Source organism: Sapajus apella, unplaced genomic scaffold (genome assembly GCF_009761245.1).
Source record: "Sapajus apella isolate SASKATOON/1434 unplaced genomic scaffold, GSC_monkey_1.0 scaffold1, whole genome shotgun sequence".
NCBI classification, from domain to species: Eukaryota; Metazoa; Chordata; class Mammalia; order Primates; family Cebidae; genus Sapajus; species Sapajus apella.
The window spans coordinates 76,955,649-76,969,256 of NW_022436941.1; positions in this window are offsets into that span (position 1 = coordinate 76,955,649).

Here is a 13,608-nt window from a genome sequence, read left to right on the forward strand (position 1 = left end):
TTTTTTTTTTTTTTTTTTTTTTTTGAGACGGAGTCTTCCTCTGTTGCCCAGGCTGGAGTGCAGTGGCATGATTTCAGCTCACTCTAACCTCCACCTCCCGGGTTCAAGCGATCCTCCTGCCTCAGCCTTCCAAGTAGCTGGGACTACAGGCATGAGCTACCATACCCAGCACTTTTTTTTCTTTTTTTTGCATTTTTAGTAAAGATAGGGTTTTGCCATGCTGGCCAGGCTTATCTCAAACTCCTGACCTCAGGTGATCCACATGCCTCAGCCTCCCAAAGTGCTGGCATTACAGGCATGAGCCACTATACCCAGCCCAAACTGTTTCTCTCTACACAGAAGGCATCACAACTTTACTGCTGATTTTGTAAAACTGAAGAAATTATTAAAGAAAGAGAGAATTGTTGGCATCTTTGGAATCTAGTCAATTTTGTTACTAATTGCTATGTAACTCTAGGTGAGTCCCTGATCATAAATAAAAATGCATCTTAAGATTATGAATGTTGATGGGAGTGCCAAGCCAAGGGGCAGCAGACTACTCAATTCCTTTGAGAAAACATCAAAAAAAAATTGAGGAAAAAGGATTGTCTCTTTCTAATCCAAAATACTAAAGATGTGTTTTCTGGCGATTTTGTCACCAAATGACTGACAGCTATGTATGGAGAATCAGTGTGCATAAGACAGCATGCAGGACCAGCCGCCATCAGCCACATTTGTCTATCAGATGCATATGATGCTACTTAGTCTTGCATTCATCTGGAAAGGACCAGCTTTTGGCCTGCATTCCAGTTCTCATTTTCCTCACATATCGGTATCACTCTACTCTCTATACCTCAACAACAAAAAAAAAGTTTAGCAGGTGGACCTTTACTAGTATAATACATGTTAGCTACAACCAAATTCATTTGTTATATCAAGAAAGATGCCTGCATTCTACTTCCACATGAAAAGCCCTAGTAAGTTCTACATTCGTTTTGAATGGATTGTATTACATATATTCACAGAGCAAAGTACTATATAACGCACTATGATGGAGGGATCTATTCACTCTACACTGCATGAATACCTCAATTACTAAAAAGAAAAAGGGACCTTCTTGTGGCATTCAAGAGGGTGACTATATGGAGTTACAGCTGAACAACAGGGAAAAAATATATCACTCTGATGATCAAAGAGGTAATATACTACATGTTAGTTTTCTACAGCCAAGTGGCCTCATGTCACAGACTACAAAAAAATAAAACTACAGACAACTGCTCACAACTGAGGCATGTACTTTAATTCATCCTTTAATATGAAACCATGACATGCATAATGTTAGTTACTTTGAACTTGTGCAGGATAGATGTACCTTGCCTTAAATTCAATGGTCATAAAGGAAAAAAATGAAGATTTTCACTTTAAAAGAGAATTTGCAAAATACTCTTTAAAAACTAAGTCCTTGGAATGATTCATTCTACAAATACATTTATTACATACTACAAGGAACAATAAGTGTTTATAAATACATGTAGTGGGGACTACAGACACTCACCACCACACCTGGCTAATTTTTGGTTTTGGTTGTTTTTGCTTTGCTTTGCTTTGTTTTGTTTTGTTTCGTTTTGCTCTGTTGCCAGGCTGGAGTGCAGCGGCATGATCTCGGCTCATGGCAGCCTCCAACTCCCGGGTTCAAGTGATTCTCCTGCCTCAGCCTCCCGAGTAGGTGGGATTATTGGTGTGCACCACCACATACAGCTAATTTTTTTTTTATTTTTAGTGGAGATGGGGTTTTGCTATGTTGGCCAGGCTAGTCTCAAACTCCTGACCTGAGGTGATCCATCTGACTCGGCCTCCCAAAGTGCTGGGATTACGGGCATGAGCCACCATACCCTGTATTTTTTTTTTTTTTTTTTTTTTTTAAGGACTAGGTGTTGCCACATTGCCCAGCCTGGTCTCAGGCAATCCTCAGCCTCCCAAAGTGCTGTGACTATATGCATGAGCCACCTCGCCTGGCCCATGAATGATTTTACGCTTGTAGTAACAATTCTAAACCAAGGGTTAGCAATCTCTGGCATAAAAACCAAAGAGAGCAAAAGTCAACAGTGAAGACTTAATGGCCAGTGCATAACAGTATAAATCTCCCTTGATTCAAGTTGACATTTTCCAATAAACATTTAAGTACCTGCTGTGCCAGACAATCCTACCTGGATCAGCATTTCCTACACCTGCATGTCCTGACTTGACACATAGAAAGAACTCTCAGGTTGCATATGAATGCTGACCCTGTTACCATATACCCAATACACTCAGTTTTTGAATTCCTAAGAACAATGAGTGGATACTACATATTAGTACTTGCAAAAATTAGAGTTAAGTCTCGCAAGAAAACCAAGGTACACAGATGTTAATTGTTAGGAAAATTTTCTGGGACCCTACTACTAAAAGAGTGTACTTACTAATGACTGCCCATGGGCTGGGTGTGGTGGCTCACACCTATAATTTCAGTACTTTGGGAGGCCCAGGCAGGCAGATCACCTGAAATCAGGAGTTAGAGACCAGCCTGGCCAACATGGCGAAACCCCGTCTCTACTAAATATATAAAAATTACCCAGGCGAGGTGGTGGGCGCCTGTAATCCCAGCTACTCAGGAGGCTGAGGCAGGAGAATCGCTTGAACCTAGGAGGCAGAAGCTGCAGTGAGCTGAGATCATGCCACTACACTCCAGCCTGGGCAACAGAGTAAGACTCCATCTCAAAATAAAACAAAACAAAACAAAAATCTAGTGTGAAGACAGTGATAAACAGAACAAAATAGTCCTAAGGCTATTCAAAGTCATAAAGCATAGGCAAAACTATTTTCTCACCTTAAATATCACACAAACAGGCTTAACAGTTTGCTTGTCTATCAGATTTAACTTGGCATCTGCATTGCTAATAGTACTTTTTCAGAGTGGTCACACTTTCAGTTCCTTTTGAATGATAATAACTGGATCTTCTGCCTACCCTAGGACTCAGACACACTAATAATGCCATGCTGTAGATAAGCACTTTCATGTTCAGGGTAGAAATTTTTTGAGGAAGGTGTTTGTTTTTGTGGGAAGGCATTGTATAGGAAGGTTCATTCTGCTTTCTTCTAGTTTTTACTTGATACCGTGTAAGAGGTGAGTGCAAATATAACTTATCCCTCATGAAAAGACATATATCACAAGAAAACAACCAATGGAAATGAAAAATTCCTAAAAGAGCTGTTTTTAATACACACTAGAAAAAAGGATCTTCACTTTTTTGTGGTATTAAATTCTTTGTCTTTATATAGTTTTCAACTCAAAACTAGTCATCCAAAGACCCTTTGGAAAAATAAAACAGTAAAAGGCAATGGATTACTCGACCACAAGTAAATTCCTACAATTTTAAGATGAAGATCTACTTCAGTGCAGTCATTTAGACAATAAAGATTTACAGGAAAAGAGAAGCAATAAAACACTTCATGAATCCAAAAAATTGCTTCCAGGATACAGAGAAATTTTCCTACATAAGATCTAGCCTTGCAGTTGCAGTAAGAAAAACATTTCTGAATTAATAAACTGAAGATACAGACTTAACGTTAACTTCCAAACTGTTCTTTATCTTTTTAATTTCTTCCTTTTTTTTTTTTTTCCTCCAGAGATATGATCTTGCCCTGTTGCCCAGGCTGGAGTACAGAGAAATGATCATAGCTCACTGCAGCTTGACTCCTGGGTTCAGGCAATCCTCCCACCTCTGCCACCCCTGTAACTAGGATTATAGGCAGGCACCACCACACCCAGCTGATTTTTTTTATTTTCTTGTAGAGATGGAGTCTCACTACGTTACTCAGGCTGGTTTGGAACTCCTGACCTCAAGTGGTCCTCTTGCTTCAGCCTCGTAAAGCACTGGGATAACAGGAGTGAGGCACTGTGCCCAGCCCAATTTCATGTAATTTTTATTATGGCTTAAAACTGAAAAGGTAGTAAAGGGCATCCTTGTCCCTCAGTTTGTCTCAAGGCAATTTAAAGTTACCATTTTCTTGTGACTCCATCCACAAATGTTGTATGCATGCATATATAAGCAACATATAAATATTTCTGTATTTTCTCCTTTCTACTCAAATGGCAGCAAAACACACACACTATTCTACACCTTGTGGAGTTTTTTCCCCCATTTAATATCTATATATTCCTATATCAGTATTTTCCTTATTCTTTTTTAATAGCTGCATGCGACTCCATTTTGGATGGGCAAATTTTTATTTAACCAACCTTCTATAATGAACATTTAGCTTGTTTCCAGCGCTTTGCTACTATAAATGATGCTTCAATAAAACTTGGGAATTCTTCATTTCGGTTTCGCATAAGATAAAAATCTGGTTGTTAAACTGTTGGGCCAAATAGGTCTCTGCATTTATAAATCTGATGATCCTATAAAATTATCTTCCATAAAGACTATCATAATTTACATTCCCATCCAAAATTTGAGTACGTATCTCCTCACTCAGGCTAACCACTTGCTAAATCTTGATTTTTATCAATAGGTTTAAAAAAAAAAATGGTATCTGGTATAGTTTTAATTTTCATTTCTCTTATAAATCAAGTAAACACCTTACCTTCTCAGCATGTACAGCCATTTATCTCTCATTTCTGTGAATCTCCATATTTGTCCTTTGTCCATTTTTCTACTGAATTGTTAGTCATTTTATTGATTTGTTGACATTTTTCACCTATTAAGGAAATTTGCCTATCTTTGATGGGCTGTAAACGTTTTTTCAACTTGTCTTTTGACTTTGCTTGTGGGTTTCTTGTTGCTGTTGTTTTGAGCCTGTCACCCAGGCTGGAGTGCAGTGGCACAATCTTGGCTCACTGCAACCTCCACCTCCCGGGTTCAAGCAATTCTCCTGCCTCAGCCTCCCAAGTAGGCGTGCACCACCAGGCCCAGTTAATTTTTGTATTTTTAGTAGAGACGGGGTTTCACTATGTTGGCCAGGATGGTCTCAATCTCCCGACCTCATGATCTGCCAGCCTCCACCTCCCAAAGTGGTTTTTGGTAGTTTTTGATATGAAAAATCTTTTATTTTTTATTAATTTATTTTGAGATGGAGTCTCACTCTTGTCTCCCAGACTGGAGTGCAGTGGCGTAATCTTGGCTCACTGCAACCTCCATTCCTGGAGTTCAAGCAATTCTCCTGCCTCAGCCTCCTGAGTAGCTGGAATTACAGGTGTCTGCCACCATGCCTGGCTAATTTTTGTATTTTTAGTAGAGATGAGATTTCACCATGTTGGCCAGGCCGGTCTTAAACTCCTGACCTCAGGTGATCCGCCCGCCTCAGTCTCCCAAAGTGCTGGGATTACAGGTGTGAGCCACCGTGCCTGGCCAATCTTTTATTTTTTATACAGCCTAACTTATAATTTTTTTTTAATTGCTTCAGAGCTCTATGTAAGGAAAAAAAAAAAAAAAACCTTCATTCTAAACTATAAAAGTTTTCTCCTCTGCTTAGTTCTATTTCTTCTGTGACTTTGTCTTTTAAAGTTTGATCCATTTAAGTTTTATTCTGGTGGAGGTACAGATTACAGATCCAACTTTATTTTTCTCCAGATGGCTACCCAGTTATCCCAACACCCTTTGAATAAACTCCCTCACTGATTTAAAATGCCACTTTATCATGTCCTGTGTGTTTTGGGGTCTCAAGTTTCCAGTCTTCATATTTTATTTCACTGATAGCTTTAATTATTATATCATCACATAGCTTTAATTATTGTGGCTTACTATCCTTTAATACCTTATACGGACTTGGTCCCACCTCTCATTACTCTTTTTTTTCATAGTGTACCTGTTATACGCTCATTTCTGTATTAATTTTAGCCTTAGTTTGTCAAGCCAAAAAAAAAAAAAAATGTTGGTATTTTCGCTGGAGTTGCTTCCAATTTACAGACAATTTTAAGGAGCTTATTTACCTTATTACAATCCTAATACTATAGCTGGCAATTTTGCTCCACCAAAGTACAAATGATGTGACTCATGGCTCAACTAGAGTGTTCATATCTCCTATTAGTACAATTCCGATCACAAGATGATGATGGTCTTCCTCATAGGTAACGATGGTATTTGGCATTAACCTCCCTCCTACACACAGAAGGGCTATATGAAAAATATATAAATGTCAAAAGTACTGTTAAAATAGCAGATTCTCTGAGTTTATCCATAAATTAAATATAAATAAGAAACAATTCTATGGTCACCATGTGTTTTCTTAAAATGGATGCTAAAGACACAGGCATAAACAATTTAAAAAGACCTCTACAGATGATCCAGAAAGGTTCTAAGCAACCCTTTCTTCTGAACATATCACCCCTATCATAATGGTTTATTTTATTTATACACCTGTAATTAGGGCTATTTCCTAATTTTTCTACTCAAAGGACATTCCAAATTAGAAAATCATATCCATTCTACTCCAACATTCCTAGAGAATTATTACCACATGTACAATGTTTTTTATCATTAAGTAGATGAAAACAAAAGGCATGATAGGAACAAAAAGAGAAACAATATTTTACATTAATATTTTATAGTTTGTAAACACTAACAAAAACTATCTCATTTGCTACATACGCATAAACTGAGCTATTAATTATGAATACATTAAAATGAAGAATAATTTTATAAGCACTATTTTTAAAGTTTCATTTCTACTACATCCTATAATTTTAATGCTACAAATCTTAGATATCAAAAAAAAAAGTTATCTGTTGAAGGGTGGGGGGAGTAAGATACGATATTAAAGAAGTAGGCAGGGCCAGACGATGAAGGGCCTTGTAAGCAACACTAAGAATGTTAGATTTTGGTCTTAAGAATGATGAAAATTGTAAGATTTTAAGCAAGGAAAGATCATGATGATTAGCCGCTTTTTAAAGATCACTTGACAACAATGTAGAAGATGGGTTAGTTGCATGGTGGCAAGGGTAGATACTGAGAAAGCAAGTTACTGCAATGAACCAGACATTATTAGATTTAGGGTAGGAGTGGTAGCAGTAGTATAAAGAAAGGATTCATTTAAGAAATACTGAGTAGAAGAAATTTTCGTAGTAGTCAAAATGCTCTAACATTCCCCCTCCAAAAAAAGTCCAAGTGGTTCTACCGATACATTCTACCAAAGCTTCAATAAATCAGTACTTAAATGTAAATAGCACCAGGTACAGTGGCTCATGCCTGTAATCCCAAGCACTTTGGGAGGCCAAGGTGGGGGGACTGCTTGCTCCCAGGAGTTCAAGACCAGCCTGGGCAACACAGTAAGGCTCCACCTCTGTAAGATTTTTTAAAATTGTTTAATGTAAATGAATAAAGAGTTCTGTAAGCATGCAACCAAACTGATAACAGTGGTTAGTTCTGGAGAAAGGAGGTGAAAACTATGGGTAACAAAGAGATACTATTTTTATTTTTTAAGAATGTATTTAATATCTTATACAGACTTAGTCCCACCTCTCATTACTCTTCTTTTTCAGTGTTCCCATTATACACTCATTTCTGTATTAATTTTAGCCTTAGTTTGTCAAGCCAAAAAAAATACTGTTGGCATTTTCACTGGAGTTGCTTCCAATTTACAGACAATTTTAAGGAGCTTATTTACCTTTAAGAAACAATCCTAATACTATAGCTGGCAATTTTGCTCCACCAAAGTACAAATGATGTAATTCATGGCTCAACTAGTCTCAAGTCATATATGACTTGTATAATTAAAGTTTCTAAGAAATTTTCCTACAAATTAAACACAGAAAGTCTTAATTCATATCTAAATTAAATACTTAAATGAAAGAAGAAACACTGAGGAGGTAAAAATAAGGCACTGCTAATTTTCTGATAACAACTCAGAAATAATACAAATGATGATGTCATTTACAGATCTAGGAAACTAATAGGGAAAAGCAGGTTTGAAAGGAAAATTTTAAGTCTGGGTGTAACAAATAAGTAAAGATGTCCTAAGAAGAGGTGGACTACAGGAGTCTGGAGCTCAGGAGAAGTGAACACTTGAACCTGATACTTGGTGGTAGAGGAGATGAGAGTAGGAAAGGGGCCCAAAAAGTGGGAAGAGGAAGGTGGACTAAGACTGGAGTTACCAAAGAGGTAAGAGAAAAACCATCAGATCTTGATTGATCGAAGTCCAGTAAAGACCGTTACAAGAAATAGTGGTCAGCTATGTTTGGTGCTACTGAGTTGTCAAATAAGATGAAGAATGAGAAGAACCCTCTGAATGTAGCAACGCTAGCACCTTCAGCAGGTTCAGTGGAGTGATGGAGCAGAGACCAAAGTTAAAAGAATGAAGTACAAGGTGAAGAAATGAAGTGAATTCTGATCACTCTTTGAAGAAATTTGGATATTGAAAAAAAAAAATAGGGCAGAGGGCAAGAAGGGGTAGACAGGCTCAGTGTCAAATGGGGGCTTTTTTTTTTTTTTAAGTGAGAAGAGATTTCTTCAGGTTTAAATGGCATTTATACATAATGGTAGAAAGGAAAAAGAATGATTATTTCCTTTCAGTAATGTCCCAAAATTGATACAGGAAACAAACTGGACTGCTGCTCATTTCTGTAATATGACAGTGAGAAATCTCCAACATTGGTAAAAGGAATTTATTCACTCCGAAAGATAGTAAATCAACAACAACAAAAAACCCTATAGACATGAAAGATCTGTTTTTTAATGTAGAAGATCTAAATTTAAATCATAAGGGAACTTTGAGAACATTCACATCAAAATGGAAAATGGAATTTAAAGTTCATGTGCCTGATGTCCACTCTATAAATTCTAAAATACACTTTCTCAAAATAATCAGGTGAGGGAGGATAATAATACAATAGGTCAACTTTCTCTGATTGTTCCACAGATTAAAGGTTTCACAGATGACTTGAAAGGAAACTGATGAGGACATGAATAGCTTAGTTATTTACACCCCTTGAGGCACATACACAGCACACCTAATGGTTCTGCCCTGAGGCAAAAGACTTAACAGACTGCCCTCCTAATTGCTCCCTGGACACCCGGCACGACAAAGCATTGCGATCAGAGGTACAGTTTCCTATATAAAACTCACCTTTAGGAAAAAAAATCAAAAGATAAATATCTCACCAACTACTTCTAAATAAATAAAACTGTCTGTAATACCCAAAACCTAACAAATCATCATGCCACGCACTAGCTAATATACCTAATAAAATTCTGACCTGCTTCTCTTTAAAATAAAGGCAATTTAGATAAAGACATTAACCAATTATTTAAACATCATGACCCAATAAACTTCTGAGCATCTAGTTTAACTATAACTGCAGTGCCAATTTTATAATCTCAAACTGAGAAATTTCATTTCTGAGGAATGCCTGTTATATCTTCATGATCAGCACAGACAGTTGATAAAGTCATCAATCTTAAGAGTTTAAAAATAAAACCCAGGTGGAGTAAGGAGGTAGAAGAACTTTCTAAACTTGAAGAAATTCAGAACTAGTGACTAAACATCTGAAAAGGCAAGGAATTTTTCTAAGTTTAGGAAAAAATTAATAGAAAGAAATTGAATTCCTAAAAATAAAAAATCCTCCACTCTTCCCTCTGTCCCCAGGACATATTCCCCACACTGGGGCAGAACCCAGATGCAGACCTGACAGTTTGTCACCAGAGCTCATGCTGTCCATCACTATGGCTCTCCACAACCTTTACCAACTGATGGAAAAGAGGATAGGAGTAAAGTTCACAAAATAGGAGATGCAATGTAAATAAGCAAACACATGGGAAAATACTTAATTTTGTGAGTAACTTTAAATTTTCACATTAATCTGCAGAAGGTATTCAGGGTGGCATCAAAAAAGAAAAAGAAAAAAAATTTTCACATTACAACAACAGGTAACTTGCAGGGTTTTGTCTTTTTGTTTTGTTTTGTTTTTGCTGTTAAATTGGCAAAAATGAAAACTACAGTAATATCCAGTGCTGGCAACTGGTGTGTGAAACTGGTAGGCAATTTAGCAATACATATAAAGTGCCATAAAAACATCCAACATGCCCTTTGGCCCACTATTTCCTCTTCTGGAAGTCTATGCTAAGGGAGAAAGAAAGTACAGGCAGAGTAAAGGACAGTGCTTACTTCACATGCACAAAGACACTCATCTGAGCCTTACGCATAAAATGAAAACTTGGAAGCAAACTTAAATGCCCAAAATAAGACAATGGTCAAATAAAATCTGATAAATCCAGTGAATTATTTATGTTTATACATAAAATGTATGTAACAGAAAAATGCTTCTCATGCAATGTCAAACCAAAAGAGCCAGATATAAAAATGTACGAATAATGAAAACTCACTTTTAATGCATAGGAAATACAAGGTGGAAAAACACTAAAACAGTGACTATGGTTGGTTAACACAATGGTATAAAATGACTTTTCCCACTTCCCAGTGTCTTGCACATATTTCACAATGTGGTTTCATTACTTCTATTATTTTCATACAGCTTTTTTAAAAATGGGAGGGGAAGATTTCATAGGGTATTTGCAAATTTAAAATAGAAGAATATAAATCTGAGCATTCTTTCAAATTTTTTCAAAAAGTCACACTGCAATGAAAAGGATGTTTCATAATTTGTTCTATGTAGTCCAGGTCCTTTGTATAGAGGATGCAAAAGAAAAAATGGTTATAAACTCATTTAAGGCCTTAGACGTTATCTCAGAAGTTATTTCATTCTAAATACAACTAGAAAGGCATTTGAGTTTTAAGTTGGAATGTTCCATAATCTGATTTATGCTATAAGCCTCTGTTTTCTAGTTAGTTTTTTGGTAAAATATGGCAGCTTAAATGCCCAGTGAAAACTCTGTGGGAAGAGAAAAAACCATTTACACCATCTAACTCTTGATCAATCTAAAAACCTAACATCATAAGATAAAAAATCATGTTTAGTAATAATGCAAATCTTAATGTCTCACCTACTAGACTGACAGTTCCTGAGGGATGGCAGGGATACATCTTATTTTCGCCTGGTGGGTAGTTCCGACGTAAAGTATACAGAGCTATTCTTGAGGAGGTACACAAGGGGAAAAACTAACTCCCCATGAATCAGGATCATCACAAACGACCACTCAAGTAAACAGACATATACAGGGCTGTCCATGTTCAAATAAATCTTTCTAAGATGTTAAAATATTTCTGAGAGAAGCAGTGGGCTACCCAAAGCACCAAAACAAAACAGTCCAGGCAATCCCCCAGGTCATGTAAGCCTGAGCCCTGGAATACTCAATTCTAGCCAACCATAAAGTATACATTATCACAATGAATTCTGGGAATTTGGCCTTTTGGTTAGTGGTGGTTAGAATGCTCTTTTATTGGGCCATGTCAAAAGAATGTATTTGACTTTGAGCCAATGAGCAAATTATGTAGTTAATTCTGTAATATAGTAACTTGGCTTTCACTGACCTATGCTCAAAAGATCATTTTGATTGAAATAAATGTTATATGAGATAAAATTCTCCAATAAGGATTGAGGCATTTAGTTCATGAAGGCTGCTACATTTGCTATTAAAGCCACTGGGTCTTCAGGTCTTAGAACAATACAGTAGGAAGAAGCTTATAATCTATATCCAGTACTCAGTGAAGTGATGTACATCACACTAAAAGCACCAATGAATATGTGTGTAAACACTCTATAGTTTAAAAGGGACGTCACATACAAAATATTATTTGATAACTAAAATGTATCTAGACCTTTATATCTTTCAACATGCTTCCTTCACACATTATATGCCACTTCATATTCAAAGAAGCCTTTTTAGTTAAGCGAGACAAGTATTATCACCTCATCATAGGTGTGATAAGTGGTAAGCTGAAGTGATCTGCAAAAGTGCATACAGCTGCTAGAAGTCAGTCAAAGCAGAAACTATACCGCAAAGGACACTCTCATTTGTCTCTCTCTCCCCCCTTACCAGATCTCCATCAGAGAGCTGACTGACTAGCTTCTTGTGCAACCAATGTGATCAAAAGGAAATTATTTGATGACATCCCAGATATATGTCCTTTCTTGATAGCTGGCCAGCAGTAGAATTGCTTCATCTACTAACACCCCATAATAGAAAAATCGATAGTTTTTTACCCAAAAGGCAAAGTGATAATTAAAAAGGTAAGCCTCCTACTAAACCAAAGCCCAGACATTCTTTTAAGGAATTTATTTAAACATTCAAGGGCTAACAAAAGGAAAACCAAAGGCAGACTTCTCAGAGGTTTTCCTCCCTTGTTTCCTATTGTTTACATCAAGCAGGACGTTTCAATTATCTAGAATAACTGTGCCAATTACTTTGCATAGTCATTTGGCAGTAGTCCTAAAATAAGTCCGAACTTATGGCAGTAGTCCTAAAATAAGTCCTAACTTATTTTAATAAATGACACCTCTTAATATGAACACTTAAATTATTTCCACTGAGTAAAATATTTCTAAATTTTAAAATAAGTATGGAGAATTATTGGTATATCTACTATGAATTACTATTAATTATGTTTTATACAAAATACAGTCGCTAACATGTTCTGAGTTCTTTATCATGTGCTGGACACTGGGCTATTTAAACATAAAATCTCATTGAATCTTCACAACAATCCTATGGTGTAGGTATGTAGGTAGATATTTTTGGTTTTTAAGACAGGTGTTTTCTGTCACCCAGGCTGGAGTACAGTGGCACCATCACAGCTTACTACAGCCTCGACCTTTTGGCACCAAGCAATGCCCCTGCCTCAGCCTCCCAAGTAGCTGGGACAACAGGTGAGCACCACCACACCTAGCTAATTATTTAATTTTTTGTAGAGATGGAAGTCTCCCTATGTTGCTGAGGCTGGTCTCAAACGCCTGTTCTCAGGTTGTACCTCCTGTCTTGGCCTCCCAAAGTGTTGGGATTATAGGCATGAGCCACCACACCAGGCAACAAACAACTTTTAAATCTACTTTATAAATGTGGAAACAGAGGCACTAAACATTAGTCAACAAATCAGAAGGGAAGAAAACTGGGATCTGAAGGTAGAAAGTCTAGCCACTGTGCTATATGGTCTCTGTGATCTGCCTGTTCTCTGGTGCAGCTTTGGGATAATGGAAAAAGCACAGACTCCAAACTCTGACTACCTGGGTTCAAATCCTAGCTCCTGTGCTTACAGATGGAATCTTGGGAAAGCTAGAGAAAATGTTCTCGCATTTCTGAACAATAAAAGGCACATAAGGAGGGCTGGGTAAAATGGCTCATGCCTGTAATCCCAGGACTTTGGAAGGCCAAGGCAGGAGAATGGATCACTTGAGGTCAGGAGTTCAAGACCAACAGAGTGATATCCCATCTCTAAAAAAATCTTTTTTAAAATAAAATAGCCCAGCATGGTGGTGGCATGACTATAATCTCAGAAGGCTGAGTTGGGAGGATCACTTGAACCCCGGAGTACAAGGCTGCAGTGAGCTATGATTGTGCCACAGTACCCCACCCTGGGCAACAGAGTGAAATCCTGCCTTAATTTAAAAAAATAAATAAAAAGAATGGCACTTAAGGCCTGATATAAGCATTTCTGCCCTGTGAAATTGTACGAAGAGAAAACATAATGCCTAGAAAACAGTGA